The sequence below is a fragment of the Corvus hawaiiensis genome, chromosome 10, assembly GCF_020740725.1.
Source record: "Corvus hawaiiensis isolate bCorHaw1 chromosome 10, bCorHaw1.pri.cur, whole genome shotgun sequence".
In the NCBI taxonomy this organism is placed as follows: domain Eukaryota; kingdom Metazoa; phylum Chordata; class Aves; order Passeriformes; family Corvidae; genus Corvus; species Corvus hawaiiensis.
In genome coordinates this window covers 22,455,308-22,477,235 of record NC_063222.1, presented here as the reverse complement: position 1 = coordinate 22,477,235, position 21,928 = coordinate 22,455,308, and the positions used below count along the sequence as shown (strand labels likewise).

The following is a 21,928-nucleotide window of genomic DNA, read 5'->3' as shown; positions in this document are numbered from 1 at the left end:
GTGCAACTCCATTTAGTTTAAGAGCTGTTTGTTTTTCAGCACTCAGAGCCTCCACTATCTTTTTTACAGGCTGATCCATCCAGGTTTGTCATCCTTCCTGTATCCAGCAGTTGCTTTTGGAGTCAGAAGCTGCAGGAGACAGAGTTGGGATGTATGTTCACGTTTCATATAAAAAGGAAAAAGCAAAGCAGGAAGGAGAATTGTCACAGGTTTCTTAGCCTCAAATACTTGTTAAACTGACTAAGCTATTTGGGTAAGTGACATTTGTCCAGGTGATTGCTCCCAAGCTGAGGGTCCTGTAATCTGAGGGTCAGTGCAGTCAGTGATGAGAAGGTTCAGTTGTATTATTTTATGGTCTTGTTTACAGCAGGTACAACGTTGCCCCTCATTTACTCATCATGTAACACTTAAATAGTTTGCTAAATAATGTGGCTGCATGTCCAAAGTTTCTCACAAAACCAGAATTTCATGAGACTTGAATAATTTTCATTATCATGTTTTGTTCACTGATAATAGATATGACGAGAAGGAGGAGATTTATACCTTTTCCCCGTCTGTGAGAAAGAGCTAAACTAATGTATGTATACTTGGTCAAAAACCTTTTGAATTACACCTTTCTTGGTTAAAATAACAAAATCTAGTGTGTTAAATCCCTGACATTTATGAAAAAAAAAGTATATTGAATTTTCTTCACCCAAAGCCACTTGTTTCCAAATTTTCAAAGCATTTCATTTGAAAACTTTCTAAGGACATTCCAAATTTCATTTTAATTTTAAGCTAATTAAGTAATAATGTTTCCAGAGAAAAATACTCGTATCAAATGAATTATTTTAAGTTTTTATAATAAACATAGGTTATTTCATGTGTTACCTCACATTGGACTGGGAAATTTCTTTCCATTTATTCCTTATTTTTAAAAAGTGGTGTGAATGTGGTGATGTTAAACAAGTCAGAGCATTATTTTTAATAACAGAGTGTGTTATTATTCAATGGAAGTGCCAAGAAAATATGTTCCTCACAAAAAACAAAACTAAACAGTAAACAAAGGATATTTCTAAACATTCATCTGTGGACTGTTGGGGAAGATGAAACAGGAAAGCCTTGGAAATATGATTGCCTGACAAAAGATTTTGGGAATATGAAAACTACAGGCAACATCGAAATGAAAGCCACTTTTGAAATACCAGGTCTTAGTTACTGAACAACTGGAAAACAATGGTATGGCCGACTGAAGGTAATCCCCTCTTGATGGAACAATACCCTCTGCTTGCAAACAGGTCCAAGGGTCAGAGCAGACCCTACTAGCTCAGCAGAAGGGGTCCAAAGAGTAGTTTTTAGAAGTTAAGATGTAACACTCTATGGTAATATAAGAACTCTTATAGGCTGTATGTAAATGCTATAGGATTTGTATCTTGTATTAGATTGGTTAGTGACAATTAGAATATTCAGTGCAGAAGATGATTTATTGTATTGTAACCAGGACTTCAGACATTCTCTCTCTTCTATTCATTCTCATTCTCATTCTCATTTCTCATTCTCATTCTCACTTCTATTCATTCTCTCTTCTATTCATTCCTCTCTTCCACTTCTACTCTTGCTCCTACTCTCTCTCTCTCTCTCTCTCTCACCCGTTCACTCTCTTGCTCTCTTGGGCCTGCTCAGAGCTGAGTCTACCAGCTCTGAGCAGTGCCCCAATACCCACGCCCTTTACAATAAACCGGCTGTCCCCCAAGACCTGCCTATAGAGATCTCTCGTCTCCATCCGTCACCGTCTACGTCCGGCCATACCGACAGGACCCCAGAACCCCCGTAACCAACAGTCTGGCGCCCACCGTGATTGCCGAACCCACACCCGAAACCTACAGTGGACAATTAGCTGGTTTTGGTGCTTAAATTGCACTGAGAGTCCTTGTCCAAATAAAAAATGGTGTATGTTTAGACATAACCTAACCTATGGAAAAAAATTGGAAATACTCTATGACCACAGAAGAGTTAACACTTTACCTTGCTGACACTCCCTTAACACCAGGTAGTGTGTCTTGATAGAAATTGATCCTTTGGTAAGGCTAGAACAAAAAAATGGAGAAAGCAACTCAAATTAACAGAATAATTTAAGGACATTTATAGCCCATTTTCACTGCCACATTGTGCCAGAAGAGCAAAGCAGCAGAAGTGATAAATAGATCATTGATTTTTATCCCTTTCAGAGCAGCTCTTCAAGTATTTTTAATGAAACATTAAATGATTGTAATGTAAACTGTAACAGAATGGCATAGTTTTATACTTTCTTAATTGGATGCTAATATCCATGTCAGTATTTGCATGAAAAGTGGTGTACTAAGCCAAAATATCAAGGTTTTTAAAACTCATAATCATTCTTCTGCTGATACCATCTGTCAGCTTAATCTTCACCTCCCAGAATTCAAGGAAGCAGGTGCCTTAGGGGGAAGGAAAAGAAAAATTTAGCAGTTGTGAAAGTACAGTAAATTGAGTTTAAACCATGGGCTTGAAATCCCATTTGATTATATAGGCCTTATTAGTTATTAATTGTCAAAGTTGGAAAATAATTAAGAACTGCTGTCGGGGCACTGTCAGTCATCCTCCCTGAAGGAGCTGTGGGACCCACTGCAGGAGGGATGGAGAGCAGCACAAATGCACGGCTGGCACAGCAAACCCCTGATGAGGAATCATGGAGCTGCCTTTGAGAGCACCTGGAGCACCTGAAATTCCCTCTCCAGCAGTGAAAATCTGTGTCCCCTCTGCACTGCAGTGGAGGGGATGTGAAGGAGTCTGAACTGTGGGTGCTTGTGCTTCATTTTTCACAGAACCATTTGGGTTGGAGGGATCTTAAAGATCACCTCAATCCAAGCCCCTGTCATGGGCAAGGGTCCCACCAACTAAATCTGGTTGCTCAGAGCCCCACCCAACCTGGCCTTGATTCTCCTTTGAGCTTGTCATTTTTACAGCCCTCCTGCACATTCATAACCTGCATAGAGCTGTTGTTTAGGAGAAATCACCTTGTACTTGTCATTTCTATGACACACGTCCCTTAGTGCACCATCAGACATCCAATAAGGAAGCCAAATCCTCAGAAAAACACGGGAGGAGTGGAGCTGGAGGGCACATCACCTGCTGCAGCCTTTTCTGAAAGCAGAACATATGTGCAAAGCAAGCACACATCTCGAAGATTATCTCAAACCTCTGCAACCCTGCAGGGGCTGCAGGCCAATGTTCTCCTGACAAAAGTAAGAGGGTGCACGTTCAAACCTCTCCCGCTGTTAGCAAATCCTTGAACAAACAGCTACTTCACTAGATTGCCCTAAAGAAATTCCAAAGCCATTGTTCTCTCAAAATATTGCTGCTGTTGGAATTTCAGAGACAAAGGAATGCATCAGCCCTGTAAGGTCTGTGTCTGTAGAGCAGCTGTACCTCCACGAGTGGCACAGGTGGGACTTGGCTCCTCTCCCCTGCCAGGGATGGGCTGCAGGGAGGGAAGGCACAGGCTGAGCTCTGTGCCAGGAGACCCTTCACGAGCAGAGTGCTGTGTGTGAGCCCAATGTGCCCCCTCCACCTCACTCATGCAAAAGGAATTGGCTTCACACACTCGAGTTTGCAAGCAAGCCCATGTGCAGTAAGTGGGAAAACAAGTAAGAATTGCTTCCAAAGTGCCAATCTAAAAAAAAAAAAGAAATCAAGTAAATAGATTTTATTTCATTTCTTTCATATACTTTAAACTAGTATCAGCACTGAAAAAAATATACAAGGCATTTTTAAATGATTTTTTTTGAACAAAAAAGAAATCAAAGTGTTTTAATGTTGAAATGCTTCCATTTTGTCTTCCCTTTTTTTTTTTAATTTAATTTTCTTTCTCTTTTTTCTCCCCAGGGAATACTTGCAGCTTTTCATACTGCTTTGAACAGCTGGTCAGAGGAAAAGGAAGAACTAAAAACTTTATCTACTGATAGCTATTGTGCTGCCTTGCTAAGAACCTGCTGCTGTGGCCTTGCTTGCTTGCAAAGATGTGCCACAAACAATTCTAAAAAAACTAAAGCAGGATGTAAGAAGTGTGCAGCACATTCATAGGAGGTGATGTTTTCAGGAGTCCCCACGGCAGCACCTGGGGAACCTTGGTTTCAGGTTTTCCAGCTGGGGCATGAGGTACAGTGGGAGGAGTGTAATCCAAGGAAGACAAAGGGGAGAAGAAATAATCTTCATATGGAAAAATCTTATTTTGGCATAGAAAATCAAAATTATTCCAACAAAATTTTCTTCCAGCCTCTGGAATCAATGAGCACCCATGGCCCTCTCCAGCTCCTAACAGGGCAGAAAATATCAGACAGGATCAGAGCTATAGCACCAGGCAACTAAGCTTTTTTTCATTAATTCTATTTTCATAATGTCCAAAATAAAATTAAGCATGTGGTTAGCTGAACAGGGTGGGCACGTTGGCATGAGGAGAGATACTGTTAGGTTCTAACTTGCAAAGTGGTCTTTTTTTGCCCCAGGATCTAGTTTATGTATGTTAAATCTTTGTACAGAACAGCTTGCAAATTTGAGGTTTCATAAGGTCTTTGTATGTATGTGCATACATATATATACATACATATTTATTTATGTATTTATATAAAAGGCATTGTACTTTTATTGTACTTTGTAATATATACATTTACCTGCCTCCCCACATCTCATATGAATTTTCTGAATTATTTGCCCTATGTTTGCTTTTCTGTGATTCCAGAATGACTCAAAGTGATCCTACTGAGCAAATTTCCCAGAGTCAGAGTCCTCAGATTGGTGTTCTGGTAAGTCAGTAGCACAAGACTGAGTTTTAGAGTACTTTAGAAAATGGGATCCCTATTTTTCTTTTCTCTTTCTTCCTCCTCACCCTTCATTCAGTAAGGAATTGCAGATTACCAGAGGGAGGGGAGTGTTTCATGTCTTTCCTTGTAAGTTGTTTTAAAGCTCAAGTAGTTTATCCTACTTCCATTTATTAAGACAAGACAGCATCTGAAGTGCACAGAGACACATATTCATTTAGCAGTGACAGGTTAACCAGGCTTTCTAAAGAATATTAAACTCTGTTCAATGTGTCATTCTCCAGGTCTTTGTTTGGTCCATTATGGGGAATCTGAATGAGGAATTAAACTCCCACATCAGATAGTAGTCAGTGGTTCTGATGTGAGAGAATTTCCATAATTTATCTGCCAAGGTGAAATTCCACCCCGGGCAGAGGACCTGAGCCAGAGGAAGGCAAACCACATCAGCCTGGCATGAGTCTATTGAAGCCTCAAACAACATAAATGCCCTGGGCTGCTTCTTCCAAGGAAACTTTTTTACTTCAAGACATGGAATCACCTCCCTTCTGGAGAAGTTAATTGTGGTTATACCAAAGGCCAGATTAATTTCATCACCATCTTACCAATCAAAGTTGGGTCAATAAGGACCAACATGCTACTTCAAATAATAAAATCCCTTACAAGGGGAGGAATTATTTGCCCTCCCTTTGAAGTATTTCTCTTGGGAAATTAAATGAAGAAGGGCAGAAAGTGACACCATCATCTATTTTATAAATTCTAAGTGTCTTTTCATATTCATAAGCCTTCAAGCCAGAGTTTCTTGTCTTTTCCTGTTGTTTCAAAGGTGATTTGAAACTTTTCTTGTGAGCAAGCTGGTCTTACTTTTGGGTTTCACCTACATATTTCTCTAGAAGTCCACTTTAACTCAGAACCTGGCAAGTAATTTAGCACCTATTTATTGAAACATGTGCATGAGCCTTAAAACCACCAGACAGTTGCAGCACAAACATCTGTCTTTTCAAAAGATAACACCCTGTCAAAATGCCCCCGAGCAGAATCTCTTCCCTTGGTTTGAAGTAGAAGCAGCAGCAGCTACAGTAGTTAGAGAGCAAGTATTTTTGGAAAGATGACAGCTGGGTTGTCAGACATTAATGCTGAATTACACAATGCTTGTATGCTACAGCAGAGATGTAATAAGCAATTATTCTTACATTATCATATATAGAGCTGCCAAAGTAGTGTCTGAGAGGCAAGATAAAGGGCTTGGGGTCTGTACTGGTTCTGTTGATGCTGGGGGGTTTCCATCAAATGATGTTAAGTCTATTTTCAGTCTTGTCATCTAAGGAAGTATCAGCTTAAACATCTGTCGTGGCAAAAAGAAATCAACGAGTGGCATCTCCAAGGCAGAATTATCCCCAGCGTGGGGAAAGCAGGCAAGCTAGTTACTGTAACTGCTGCTGATCAGAAGTTAGCTTCTTCATCAGCAGATTTAGTACAGAGAGTAAAATCATATTTACTTAATCTTCAGTGTTGGGAGTGTCAACAAATTTCATTGTATTTCACATATGTCATTTTTACACAGCACTGTTAAAAAGATCACTGCGGTCTTCAAAGAAAGTAAGAGGTCTCTGGATAGTATTTATTTAGATCTTTTCTCATCTGGAAAGAGAAGAAAAAAGAACTCCAGTCAGGGAGAAGGATGAGCAAACATATTGAATAGCTTCTTTCTCAGAGAAAACAACCAAGCAAGCCTAGGGCTGGAAAAGAGATGACTCAGGGTGATATGACACAGGTCTGTGCAATTATAAATAAAGAAATTAAGAGAAAGGAATTGTTCCCTGTTTCTCAAAATAGAAGAACAAGAGGACAGCAAATGGGCTGTTCAGGTTACAGGTTCCAAACAATCACAAGGTCATTTTCCAACATCCTGTTAAATGGTTAGTTTAGTTAAACTAGTTAGTTAAACAACTAGTCAAATTCATGGCTATGAGCCAGAAATATATTTGAGGTTAAAAGTCCAGCAGCCAAATGGATGAAAGGAAAAAACTCCATAGAAGACTTAGTAGGTGTAATTTCTGCCAGTTGCAAAGTCTTATCCTTGTAATTTTTCCCTAGGTATGCATTGCTAGAGAGTGGCTAAGACCTGACGTGGATGATCTCATGCTCTAAATCACAAGGCTGGAAATTTAACTCATTGCAATTGTCAGGAAACCACTGAAGTCAGGTGACCCATGCAGATTTATTCTGAGGGCCTCTCTATATTTTTGACTATCAGAGAAAAGGAAAGACCTTAGGAAAACAAAAAATATGAACAGAAAAGGAAAAAAACCCGTTATTTAAAAGTCTTTTCATTACCTTAAGATGCCACATATTAGAAATTCTATTCGAAATAGTTGTGTGATTTTCCAAGAAGCACCATTCAACAACTGCTACATCTCACCTCCTGGCAAAGCTTAGATAAGGACAGATGTGACTTTGCTAAACCAAGCTAGGGTGTTATTTTCAGTCAGATTCCTCAAAAAAAAAAAAAAAAAACCAAACCAAACAAACAAAAAAAAACCAAACAAACCTGGTTTCTTAGATTTCATAGATTTCAGCTCAGATTAAGCAGTAACTCAGCTGGACAGGCATGAAAATAGTTGAATCCAACACAATTAAATAAATTTACAGTCGTTAAGAAAGATCAGTGTGTTTCCCTTTCCAGTTGGGGACCATGCAACACCCAACTGCCCAGATACTTTTGGGAAGAATGAAGGGCTTCAAGCACAATAACAACTAAGCAGAAGCATTACTTAGACTATCCAGTGAACGAAATGTGGCTTATGCCATCTGAAGTCAGTTTTGTGTGGCATTAACACATAAATATTTGGTAAGTATGTTACTGAGAGTCACTAAATATTGTTTCTCCTGTTAAACAGGATCTGCTTCCCCTTTCATTTTGGAGAGACTAAAACCAGTGAGATTCTTCTTCACTTTCACTTTTCCAAGCTGAGAGAGAACTCTGTGGTGTAGGTGTCTGTCCAGCTGTGGAATTCAGATCACGGATTCCTAATACCTCTGTTCCAGCACACCTGTTTTCCAGCTGGGCTCTGGCTTCATCCTTCCTCTGGCTGACCCACATTTGGGCTGATAGCTGCCCAAGGACAGTCAGCAATGCCAAATATCCATTCAAGGGAGCCTCTAATGAATCCCCATTGTAATTCCATCAATTGTGCAAAGTACATGGATTAAAAGCTACTTGCCACACAGGTGAATGTTTTCTGGGGCGTGTATTTATTGGTAAGAAAAACTGACTAGCAGGGTACCTGAATTTTATTCACAGCATCTATTCATAGCACATAGACACATTCTATAATTGTAGTCACTATTAAGAAAAATCAACAAAAGGCTACAGCATTATCTGAGCTTCTCCAGCAATTTCCTCTCACACATTAGGCATGCCTTATTTTCCTTTTGTTGTCCAAGGAAGTATTATTTGTATAAAGTTCCACTGTGCTTTAAATAGTTCTCTAGCTGTTTTTCAGAGGAATTAAGAATAAAATTACCTGTTAGTGAACTACTGTTATTCCTTTGTTGCCTCAGATTCTCAGTTTCAGACGTGCTGGGGTTAAAAAAAAGTCCTCCCTAACTCCCCCAAAATCCTCCAGGGAGTCCCTGTCACATTTAATCTTTCCCTGTCTCCCTGTTTCTCAGGGTGTCTTCTGAATAACAGCAGTTTTGTCTATTTTATTTGCTCTTTCTCTTACACACACCCAGTTGAAGAAAAGTAATTGAAACTCTGGCATCTCACCTTGTGGTATCTGTGTAGTTTGAAGCAAGGTGTATCTAAAGATCAAATTTCTGCTTATCAACAGCATAAATGTGATCCTGAGCCTGGAGACATCAGTGAACTCTGCAGGAGTTCACTTGCTGAGCAGGTGTTCATGGCCCATCACAGGAAGAGGGATTTGGGGTAGAAATAGCTTTCACCTCTACAAACTGAGTAGCTTTTTGCTGCAATTTGCACCTCTGGACCTACCGGTCAGTACAGAAACACCCAGGTTACTCCGACCGAGTCTGCCAGCCCAGGCTGAACACAATGCTGAGGCACCAAGCTGCTGTATGTGTCTTTCCTGGATTTTGCTGTAAGACATAAACTGGGGATGCTGCAGGAGCTCTGTGTCTTGCCACACTTGAGCCACAGCAGCTGCATCTCTTTCTATGTCATTATACATAGACTTCTGCCTTACCATCAGAAAATTCTTCCCATTTTATACAAAACTGACCATTTGCTTTCAGCTAAGCAATTTCTTCTTCTTTTTTTTTTTTAAGTAGAAGCTTGACTTTTTTTAATGTAAACTTCTAAAAATAAAAATAATCACCAGCGTTAAGCAACCCCCTACAGGAATGAAGCAGAAACAGGCCAGTCAGACCTCATCAGACAAGACAGTCTTCTGTTGAGATAAACCACCCTGCTATTTCCCAGAAATTGAAGTATCTCATGGAAAACATCCCTGCATCTGGAAACAGGTCTGAGCCAGGATTCATTAGACTGACTTCCAGAAGGGGGGAAACTTTAGCCCCGGGAAAGGCTTTGAAGCACTTGTGGCTTCCAGGCAGCGCCTTCCTTGTGGCCCCTCAGCAAGGAGTTTCCTAGAGGCTGTGGGCAGCCCTGTCTGCAGGTCACCCCTGCAGGGGAGGGGCTGACAGAGCCCCCACCCTCCAAACCTGACCCTGTGTGTGGCTGGGGGTGGGGGAATTCTCCCCAGTTCTCCTGGTGCCAGCTGTGGTGTCCCAGGTCTGCAGAGCTGTGAAATTACTGGGAAGATCTTTGGACATCTGTCTGAGCTGCCCAGGATTTTGGAGAACACCATGAAAACATGTTTTACTCCTTCCATACCTTCATGGAGAAAAATTTGGTTGCACCAACAATTGTCTAATTTGAGGTCTTTCTATAAAACTGCTATGCTGGATGGAACAATTTTGGACCCTGAATTGATCAAAGAATTCTATTCCCTAAACATCTCCAGTGCTGAGCTGCTCTTGTTTCTAATAGTGTGTGCTTACATCCTCTCCTTGCATTTCTATCGATAGAGACACATTTAAAACCTTAAAGCTGATATTTTTTTTAACCTAGTAATTGAATGTTAGGCTTCTCAAAGTCTTTTCCAGGGATTTATGCTTTAATTTCATTCTCAAATCCTCACTCTTACTAAGCAACAGTGATATTGGGATATTAAAAAGTTAATTTGGTGATGATTTTTACTAGTCCCATCTTCTTTCAGAACCTCACAAATTATCATTTTGTTATTATGGTCTGATGGAAACCTATTCTTAGTGTGAATGATAAGACAGGTGTTTGTCATTTTGAAGACTCCAGTAAAGGTATTTTAAGGCAGTACTTAGCAGCATAAATTAAGTGTTCTCTAATAATCTATGTGGAATGTTCAAGAATATTTTCCATGCAATTATAAAAATAGACTAGGGAAATTATCACACATTCTCAAGATTGGATTACATTTTTATGTCTTATAATAGAGCAGTTAATTTCTGGCTATTTCTTCCAGGACCTAACCCCAGTTGCTGGCTCTTTCCAGAGACACAAATGGCACAGACAGCTAAGTTAGAGTGGCATCAGTGTCCCAAGTAGGTCTTGGGATGTTTGTCCCATTGCTTGGGATCACTGTGTGGTGGGATGTTAGTGGTTCCAGAGGGGAAAAAAAAAGTCACAGTGAAACACCAGCCAGAAAATGGGTAATTAATGGATGGAAATGTTCTCATGCTCCACCTCTGACTGCTGACTTTCTCTGCAGTATATTTTCTTCTGCTTTTGCCCAACTCGTTCTGTGTTTTACTGTATCCAGTGAAACAGGTTGGAGTGTTTCCCTTGTGAAATCAAAATGAAGCAACTACACAGCCTTGCTGTCAAATCCTTTTTTTTTTTTTTTTTTAATTTTCCCTTGATTTGAACTCTCCTATTTACGCAATTCTTCACAGTTCTTTGTATTTCCATTCTAAGTATTTCCTATGCAAACACGGCCTTAAAATATCTGCTGGCTGCTTTCCGTGCCTTATGTTTTAGCCAAGCTATATCTAAATTACCTTGAATTTCTTTTTTTAGCTCATGTGAATGCTTACAATTCTTTGGTTAGGTTTTTTGCAGGGTGTTTTAATGCTGTGCTTTGCCATTCCTCTCACCATCAATGCCCTCTCTCCCATCAGCAGCGAATTTACGGCTCTGGGATGTCCAAGGGCAGCTGCTGGATCACACCGTGAGGATTCCTGCTGAGCTCCTGTTGTGGAAGAGCTGGCACAGACAGGAAGAAAAGCTGCTTTTAAGGTATGGTAAGATAAAAAAGAGTAGCTGCAGCTCTGTGAGAAGCTCCAGGGTTGCTCTTGCTCCCCTAGGATAGTTGACTGTACACACATTTTGTCTGGATGCCCATTTTTATTTTAGGCATTCGTTAGAATGGGGCCTCTTTTTTATAAGAGACATTTTCTTATTACAGTTGGTCTTTGATCTCCAAGTGGAGGTTCAGGCACAAGTACAATTTGCAATTATTTCTTAACAGCAGAAATTATAATAGTAGTTGTATTGCCTCTTTTAAAGTAAGTGTTGTCTCTGCTAGTGAATATCTGCAATTTGAGCTATTGTTCCTCAGTTGAAGGTGGGTTTTTTTTTACAATGAAGAGTTCTATTATCAAAGAATTGAAGAGTTCTTTGGGTAAACAAACCTCCTTTAATCTCCTTATCCTTTCACTTGGATCATTTATTCACTATAGATCTAATAATTGCGAGGAAACCCATACAATATTTTGTTCTTTTAACTGACAATGAGGTCAACATAACACAGGTGGCCTTTTTCCTTCTTTCTCATTTATTTTGGGAAAGGTGTGGTGGTCAAAGGACACTGCCACAGTCCAGAGTCCTAATGTCCCTAAGGGCAATGAGGCAATGACCTCGCTTTCTTTGTCTAGCTGTGAATTTTTAGAAGATTTGGGAAGATTTATCTTCTTGGGGAGGCTATGAATTTTCATTTCTTTTGAAATTTATTCAAACAAAATGAGCACAAGTCACTTTTAAATACAAAAGTTTTGTTGGTTTTTTGTTGTTTTAACTGCATAACTGCAGCTGACTGATGTGTTTTCTGCCTGAGAACCTGGGTTAGTACGTGGTGTGAAATATTGCTACATGCCTTTCAGAAAGTAGAAAGCCCAAATATTGTTGCTGTGCAGCAGAAGTGATGGGGTTCTTGAGAATATGAGTGGTGAGCAGTTACTCAGGTTAATAAGCAGGATGTCTGCAGTCCACTAAAGAGCATTGGCAATCACTCAGACACCTGAGCACTGTACAGGTGCATGTTCACACCAGAAAATGTTCAAATATATTGCTGAAAATACATAACATTTCTGTGAATAAATGAAGCTCAGAGTCATGCTTGGTTTACTTGCAACCTAACTAACAAAAGATTAAATGTGAGTGGGAGATGCATGACTTGAGATCTAATCAGTGGAAACACACAGCAGAATGAATGAGAAAGTGATTAAATGTGTAAAATAGGGACTGGGAACTGGACTTGGAGCTCTCAGCATATTGTTGGGCTCTCTCTGTGCAGCGTTGCACTCACTGTGCACTGTTCTGCCTCAGTAAAGGGCAGTGGGTGGCAAATCCAGGCCTGAAACCCTGTGCCTGGACATACCTGAGTGAGCCAGTGTTTGGTCTTTTGTGATTTATTCCAGGGACGCAGAAGGGAGGAAAGGATCCAAACCCACATTCCTCAATTAGCCCAGGCTCTATTAAGTGGCCTTTCTGCATTTGCAGTTCCCTATATCTTGATAGATAGTCGTTAATAATTTTAATTATCTTCAACCAAAACAACCTGGCATCTCAATATGAGCAACTTGTCAGGGCAGGTAAATGTACAGGGCTTCGTAAAGTTGACAGTGGCTCTCTAGGCAGCAACTGCTCTTGATGGAAGGTCCCCAAACTGCTTAAGGTGTGTTTGAAATATTAAAATAGAAATGGCTGCTTTGTTTCCTGGCTGGCTCCAGTTTGAGCTTTAGGTCACATCAAAGTCAAAGTGTATTTTTTAATGATCAGTGCTAGCTGTGGTGCTGAACCTTGAGGGATGATGGGGGAAAAGGGGCATTAGGACTAAATTGGTTTCTCTTTAGGATGCTGGGAAGAGAAAGGCAAGCAGGATCTAGCAGGTAGTGGCAATGATAATGTTCCATAGTCACTTTTCAGTGTATCTCAGTCAGAAACAGAAACAAAATTACTTCATTGACACTAAACAGGTAATACAGCCTCCATGCCTGGCTTATTACAAATAATTAAGAAATATAATAAGAATACATATGTGTGAAACCTAATATTATTCACAATGTCTGGTTGGACTTCAGACCATTATTGGCATTGTGAAGTGCGTCCAAATTTGAGGTTATTGTCCTTAACTGACCATGATTTCTTCCATCCAACAGCTTGACAAATGACACAATGGCAAGTTTTGGATAATTAAATAAATATATATAAATTAATGCTCAATATTGCTCCATTCCACTGTTCCAAAAGACCTTTAACAAACACATTTTCAAGGAAATTATAACTCTCTTTGTGTTATGAGTAATGCAATATTAAGCATATACCTCAGCTCTTGAATTATGGCTTCATCTTTGATGCTGGTGATCAAATATTCATTCCTTGATTATTCAAATAATTAGACATTTTATCAGTTTCTTTGAAAAGCTCAGAAGTAAAGAGCCAAATCCCTTGAAGGGCTGTTCAATATTTAGTTTACTGTCAGCAGAAGAGTCATCAGGCAGGAGGATACCGAGACGGGGAAAAAAGTGTTTGTTGCAGAAAGTCTCAGATTTTCAAAGTGAATGCTTTACAGCCTTTGCTGTGTTGTAGTTACTTCTTGGTAAAAAATTGGAGGCCAGATCCACACCTGAGGATACTTATCACAGTTTCAGGAGCTTTAATGGAAACAGAGCCATCCCTTACACAGATGAAGGGTCTGCTCAAGCATCCATTCTGCTTTGACTTAAGTGGTGTTTAAAGACAATACCATGAGGAAATTCTGCTTCTCACCCTTGCAGAAGAGGTGGTGTAAGGCTTCCATTTTTATGCACAAAAATAGAATTAAAGATCATATATAATTAAAACTGGAGATGTAAATTCCTCAGTTTCTTTATGAACATCAAATAGTGGCACCAATGAAATCCCAATGTTTTTAAGGTTTTAATTTACCAGTGGCATAAAAAGAAAAATTAATATTTAGATCTTTTTTATGCTTTATTGTTTCAAGCTTTCTGACTGCTGTGTGGATGTTGTGGAACATTAGAATAAAATCAGCTCAATGTTCATGCATAATGTGTGAGAAGTTCTTTCTTTGCTGTAATTTCTACTCTTTCATTCTAATTGTCATCAGCAGAGGATGCAGGCTATAGTTGTCTTGCTAAAGATAAATACAAATATAGCTACAGTATTTTTTGTTCAATTTATTCACCCTGGATATATACACCATATAAAGTGTATCTCTAAAGAAAGATAAAGAGAGTATTTCAGTGTATGTGCAGGGTAGAAACGGGAAGTGTAGAATGTATGTGTGCTTTTTTGTTGAGAGACAAAGTATAACAATGTTTTCCATCCCTTTCTGCTACAGATTTTGGTTATGCCTCCATGCTCCAGATGCTTATGGAGGCATGCAGAAATAGAGTCTCAAAGAAAGTCAGAAATTGCTTGACTTAATTATTTTACAATTTCAATCATTATATGTATTATCTATAAAAAAAGAGTTCACCACAAATGCTTCATAATAAAATACTGTTATACCTGTATATCACTGTGGGTATCATTTTATGTACATAAGTTCATAACAAGTTTGAATGTTTGAGTTCACCATCCTAAACTACCCCATTGCAATGAATAATACAAAGAGTTAAAACCAAAATGGTTTGAGGTTTTTTTCTAACTTAAGTGTTTGAGATGCTTTTATGCACATATGAATAGTTAAAAAATTTCTGAATAAAAATATGTGCTGTCCATCTTCAAGCACTACATTTTCAAGAGGCTTTTCTTTTTCCTTCATACTGGATCAGAAATAGAAACACTGCAGTTGTTACAAAGTAGACAAGGAGAAAGAGGACAACTGGGAACATTAAAAGGAGGCAAGTATTTTTATTTTCATTTTGGTTTTGCTACCCTTCCAACTAAGACATGACCTCACTGGTTTCTTTCCTTCAAGAATTTTTTATTCATATTGAGAGAATCCAGGGTTTCTATGAAACTCAAAATGCTAAAATAATTCTTTAAGCAGTATATAAAGAATTCACTGTCTTGCAAAGGCCAAACAAGTTCAAGTGCCACCAAAATAATTCACTGCCCTTCTCTGATGGACACTATCATTGCTGAGGAGGATGGCGTTTGCACAGATTTATTGCTGGCAAAATACCAGCAAAGACTGACTGGTGTCCAGCTGGGCCGTGGACTGGAAGCACTGCATGAGAAACAGAAATCGGAGTCAAGGGAACACATTATGGAAGGGCTCTCCTGCCACAAAGCCCTGCCATCAACTGCTGTAACAAATCCACAGCCACACGTAGCAGTGTTGTCAGTTCATACCACTGTCCACGTGGAACAGCAGTCATGACTGCAGCTGAGTGTGTCCTCAGCTTCAGAACTTTCTAAACATCAGTAGGAAAGGAGGCAGAGTGTTGAACAGAGATTGAGTGTTTGTTCTTCGAACAGCACCTGCTTAGGAGGTGGAAGCAGAGCTTTCACTGACAGCTTCCTCAGCAAAATACCAAAAGGGTTTCCTTAAGAGAGCCTGTGGGAATCCAGAGAAGACCAAAGAAAAGGAAGGGAGCTCCATTGTCTCTGACAGCTCAAAGAAGTGGAGTGAAGAGCAATTGTCCTGGTGAAGAACCCGCAGAGGAGATGGGATTCTGCACAGAAAACACTAAATCTGACAGGCAATCAAGTCAACATATCTAACACCTAAAGAATCTTTCTGAAGCCTTTCTCAGTTTTCTTTCTTTTTGGGGGGGTTGTGATGTCTGAATAGAGTGAATTTGAAACTGAGCCAATGGTCCTTAATCACAGCAAGATTTTACAGAGAAGCCTGCAATATGAGCAAGAAATAGAGAGACAAATATTCTGCTTGAAAGCAGCCGATTAAACATGTAACTTCTTTAATGGGGAGATGTGAGTAAACAGAATCCTAAGTGGAAATTCAATATATTTTTGTATCATTTCATACACCAAGATGTAACCTTTATAGTTCTCCAAGTGTTTAGAAAGCTGGATGCATAGTTCTAGAACAGACCTTGTCCTACAGAAACTGCTGAGCACAGCTTTTATATTGTTGTATCAATGCAATTTATTTACTGTGAAATGTTCACATTATTGAATCCTATTTTTCTCCCAGCTGGTCACACCATGGAAAGCAAACCATCCAGTTTAAATAAATAAAACAATACCATTGTGCTGGTAAGTCAGAAGATAGTAATTCTGTGTAATGGAAATGCAAATATGAATGCAATTGTTATTTCATGGATAAATGGAACTTGCAAAAAGGTGGTGCAATGTTTTTCCCCTCTTTTGTTCATCTCATCATTAGGTCACACACTAACCCATCCTTCATTCACCATATTCCATACACTTTAGTGCACTTCTGGTGGGAACAAATGGTATTTCAAAAGGGTTTATGAACATTTCTTTTCTGATCTAATAGGTTGGTGAGCAGAGGTTGAGGCATCGAATTACCCAAGGTCTCCAAAAGTTATTTCATAGACACATCCTCTTTGCTGAAGATTACTTCAGATAATAGCTGTTTGCCTGTGGGTCTCTTTTTCACGTTGGAGTGTATTCTCAGTACAACATCCTTTTAGGCAGCTCTCAGCACTCCAGACAATAAGCTACTTACTCACTCTGTCCTCCCTCTATTTTTGCACTCATTAATTTAAGAACAAATGTATAAACAGTCTTAAAATTCCAATAAACATTCTTATTGCCATAATTTTTTTAGTGCTCTAAAAGATGGTGAATATTTTGCTAATATTGTTTCTTTATTCTTTTTTTTTTTGTTTTTCTATAAACACAATGAAGTTTAGAATGGTCTGGGGTTATGAGAATCAGGATTGCAAAGTTAAAGGTAGGCAGAGGGAGAACATAATTAGTGAGGGGCAGGAGCTGAAGGCTGTGCTAGGCAGATTTCTGAACCACGATGCAATGCAGAATGAGGAACTGAAAGCCTGGATTTCATGGTTCTCATATTAATCCTCCTTTAGTACTTCTAGTATGTGCACTGTCCTTGAAAAGAGGGGCCTGTGCACAGAACATTCCCCCACCTCATCTGTGGTGTGCAGCTCTCAGGGACAGGGGAGACTCACTCCGAGCAGCAGCTGCCTTTCTTGGTGCTTATCCAAGGCAACTGGAACTGTGAAACTTCTGAGGATCACCTTTCACATTAAATCTGTTTTCTTCAGGAAATAAATTCTCACTTCAGCTTGGCCTGTGCTATATAAGTATACAAATCAAGAAGTGTTTCCGATTGAAAGGGCACACAGAGATTGTTCCAGGCTACTAATACCATCCTTGTGTGAAACAAAGAGAGATAACCAAGAGGGGGCTCAAAAGTGATAATCCACACACAAAAAAGTGCTATTTTTCCCAAGACAGTACACCTTCATCACCACTTGCTCAGAGAAATAGTGCTTTCTTTGTATTTAGTGACACTTACAAGGATTACTGCTAAAAGATGTAAAAGGATTCAATACCTGTATTAAGGCTACAGTATTTGAAAATAAGCTGATAAAGAGCTCAAAGATCTGGATGAGAACAGCAAAATATTTATATTTCAACACACAATTAATGCTGCAATGGCAGAAGAAATTTCAAACTATCTTCTAACCAATGACTTTTACAGTCTTATCCTCAATATCTTTGAATCTGAACATCATTTTATCTTCCAGCTGAGTCTGATTCAATTCCCCCATAAAGGACAAAAAAACTTTCCATTAGTTTCAGTGTGGGCTAAGTGAGGTGTCATGGACAAGGTGAAACAGATAAATGAGCATTTACAGAATCAGGTATGAGCATTCCTGAATCAAAAAGGGATGATATGGTAATATATAGTACCCTATGGGAATGCTGAGCACCTGGAGAATGATTTTCATGAGGATGTGTCCTGCCTTACAGCTGGGACTGCCTCCTCTGAGGTCATCACAGTGTATTGTAAATACACAGCCTTATGTAAACTACCCCACATCAAGACAGGGACGAAATGGCACCACAAAAAGTGGGGTACCCGAGTCTCTGCTGGGTTCTGCATTGCAGAATGAAGCCTGAACCATTTCAACATCCTCTTGGCCCAGGAGAATATCTACACACCTGAAAGGTTAGTTTGAAATTCAATTTGTCCTCTATATTCTATAAAGGTATTTCTTTAATTTGGCATGGTAGAACCAACTATGTAATAAGGCGCTTCTCTTTTCATACTTTTAAAATAATACTTTCCCAAGTTATAGGTAAAAAGGTTTTCATCTGCAGGAGATAAGGGTAGCAGATTGTCCAGTAATGTGGATGATTTTTCTTGCCTGTCTGGAATTTTTATTACAATGATAGATCCTTCACAGAGCAAAGAAAATGACAGGGAAAACATCGACAGCATTCTCCAGTGCCTGTTGAGGTCCTTAGCCTTTAAATATTTCAGGCAGCATCTCTGATTCGGAATGAAAATGGACAAATGAAAACATGGACTGAGTTCTTCAGGATGGGGGTTGCAGGAAGAGCTAGAGATGAGATTTATCAGGGCATGGAATAGGTTTCTAGTGGAAAGTTATGGCAAATTAGCCTGAATATAGTACTCAGATATATGGCAGGAAGCAATTCCAGAGAGTTATGGCAATAAACAAAGTAGCCTCCAGGTCTTTTTCATCTGGACAGTTTGGGAATGAGTCTGTGATTGGTTTCTCTCATGGCACAGTCTGCAGCTGGTAAGCAAGGAGGGGAAAAAAGTCAATATTATTTTTTTAGAAGTGTTCCCATTATTTTGCTCTCTGGCCAGTACTCACTAGTGTATAAGTCAAGTTCCCACTTACTCTATAGCACCCTGGAAACAATTTTGACGGAAGAAACAACCAATAGCCTCTTGGAGGTGGTGACAGGAAAGTAGGGAGGCAGAACCAGGAGGGAAAGACCAAAACTGCTCATCTCATCACTCCTCCCACTGCTGTAAGAGCACTCAGCTCAAGAGAACATTTTTTTCAGGCCATGTTCAATCTGCCACAGTTTTAAAATCTCAAGTGATGGGGAATATTTTCTCACCACTTACTGGGAAGTTGGAGTCTGTCAGCTCCAACTAATAAATATCTGGTTTGATGGTGACATTTACAAGTCTTCTGCTCCACTGAGCTCAGCGCACAACAGCTCACATCCCAAAGTCAGTTCCTTAATTATCTTGTCCTTCCCCCGTGTCAGGAATTCATCTGGTGATGTCCCAGATGGATGTGCTACACCAGTGAAGAAGGTTTTGCCTTCAAGAAGCCTTTCTGGGATCCTGAGGACACCTGGCACGGCAGGAGGAAGTGACTCAGCAGTTGTTTCAGTGCTTGTTCCTCCGACCCCCACCCCCCTCCGACCCCCTGAAAATGCATTTGTTTGAGTCTTATTCAACTTTTTCATCACACATTCAACAGAAAGAAGAAAAATCTTCCCTCGAACAATGTTCTGTATTATTGAAGGCAATTTGGGGAAAAGATCTTGTATCTAGGACAGGGTAGAATATAAATTAACAGGGAAAGGACACGAGGAAGTTTAACACAGTGTATAGAAACCAGGATTTTTTCATAATTAAATTCTTGCTTTTTAAAGAGGCATGGACTCTTTCTCCTTCTTCACAGATTTTCCACTGAAAATTTCATATTAGCAGTCACAATATAGGGAGAGAAGAGACCAGAAGATCCTGTTGCTCTGTAATTGCACCTATTTTTCTCTCTCCTTCATGAAACATTATGGTGAACAAATAAATATAAACTTCACACTTGTGGAATGATATCTTCTTATATGCAGAAATTAATTATAAATCCTTCCAAAGTAAATCCTTATGATCTCATCAAATTACTGTATTAAAAATCATCATAAAAATATCTTTTCATGTGAGACTCTCAAGTATATGAAATGTAAATTAATTCTCAGAAAACCAGCCCGAATGAATGCATTAGGCCTATTCTGTGGGTGGTTATACAGACACTTTGAAAATTTTTTGTTCATATCTTCTATCACCTACAGTGGCACAATAGTAAAACTCTCAAGCCTTCCATCTAATTTTCTGCAACCGTGGCACAGGAATTAGACTTTGGAACAAAAATACTCTGAGATTTCATTAAATTGTTTTATTCCTGAGCACCTGAAATTAAAAAAAAGAAAAAAATCCACAAAATACTCAATATGTTCTTTGACCAAATAACTGTTTAGAGATTGAGATGAAGGGATCATCTCTATTTACTCTGAGAAAGCTATACAGCATACATAAAAGCAAGGTGAACAAATATGTACTAGCACTAATCCACAATTCTACCAAAGTTTTGAAAATACACTTTCCTAGAAGATTTAATACTTTATCTAAAGGTAGGCAGGTATTTCAGACAGAGGCCTGTCATTGTTTTCATTAACTTAAATGATGGAAGACAGTACTCATGTGAAATTTACAGTGTACATTAAACCATCAAGGGTAAAAACATTCTTGAAGCCAGCATTAAGATTCAAAATGATCTTGATAAATTGGAAAGATGCTCAAGATTCAACGAGATGACAATGGGCAAGTGGCAATGTCCTATTCAGCATCACAAGAGAACAGAGCTGAAGTGCCTGTGAACAGTGCAGGACTGTGGCAGAAGTGTGAATCTCACCTGCCTATATAGTAACAGCACTGGCATATATAAAACATGGGAGGTTATCATTCTTTGGTGCTTGGCACTGATAAAGGTGTCATCCAGAGAACATCACTCAGGACTAAAGTAATCTTGAAAAAAAAAAAAAGTTAAACAAAAGACTGAAAAACTGTATATAAATTGGCAGGAGTTGAGAAGCATCAAGAACAACAGGAGTTTTAACAAACATCTCTGCATAAAGATAGAATAAATTGTAGCTTTTGTTTGTTTGTTTGTTTCCAAAAAAGAGAGACAGAGAGAAGAAGAAGAGAGAAGGGAATAATGACAGTTTTGATAGTGAGAGTTTGTTTTTAATCTATAATCCATTCAATATCAAAAGATGCAACTGAGGACAAACCAACCCCACAAGACTGAAGACAGTGATGTGTTTATTTTGCTTAGAAGATCTATAAAATGGGTGTAGAACCAAACAGCCACAAGTGCAAGATACAAAGCAACTCAGTCCTTCCTCAAGACAGTTCTGTACCATTTTTTACTTCTGAGAAACACCATGATACTTGTGCAGAGCAACAGGGAAGCAAAACAGTGGAACTGACATTAAACATACATTATTCTCCAAATGTCAAAAAGAAAAACTATCTACATTATTCACCAGGTTAATAATAGTCAAACAAAGACTATTCTTTCCCTTTTGTGACTCAACCTACAAAAGCTCTCTCATTACTAAGGACAAGACACCAGAATTAAGATTGCATCCACTCTCAACAACAAGCTCCACACAATTCTCTCCAGCTGCTCTTTCCTACAATTCTGACACACAATATAGGCTAAGAACTTTTAGATGCTGAATCCCATGTAATGCTGTTAACTGCAATAAGTATCTCTGCTGACATAAGGCATATTCAGTCACAGTTAATAAAGGCAAGCAGTAAGCATTGGATTGGAAAAAAATACTTAACATTCCAAGGTGGGGTGGGTTTTTTAATTTTTCAAAAATGTCTGATTTGTTCATTTAATAGTGGCATTGACTAAAGACTGGAAAACTTGTATCCTTGGTGGTGGAAATGTAAATGGTATTCATCTTTAGACCTAAGCAAATAAAAGAACATAATTCCTATAGTCCCTCATAATTAGATACTTAAGGTGGATTTTGGAGCAAAATATTAAGTACAGATATGCTTAATTAGCTGTCATAACCACTGAGTGCTAAGGCAGAAGGTGTTCAAAGGATAGCATTTAGGAATTTTGGTCTTAATGAA

The 21,928-nt window shown here is 39.0% G+C and overlaps 1 long non-coding RNA gene across 6 annotated transcripts in view; it reads left to right on the top strand.

Moving 5' to 3' along the window:
- Positions 1-21,685, top strand: part of LOC125330870 — a 121,866-nt gene extending 100,181 nt beyond the window's left edge. For 2 of the 6 annotated variants that reach the window (XR_007205733.1, XR_007205736.1), the window contains 5 exons: positions 70-253; positions 3,886-4,802; positions 10,998-11,115; positions 14,877-18,175; positions 19,258-21,685. This is a non-coding gene — a long non-coding RNA (uncharacterized LOC125330870). Of the gene's footprint in view, positions 1-69; positions 254-3,885; positions 4,803-7,500; positions 7,666-10,997; positions 11,116-13,686; positions 14,697-14,876; positions 18,176-19,257 lie in introns of those variants that run through there. The other 4 variants (XR_007205735.1, XR_007205737.1, XR_007205738.1 and 1 more) reach the window with 4 other exon arrangements.
- Positions 21,686-21,928: the final 243 nt, after the last annotated feature.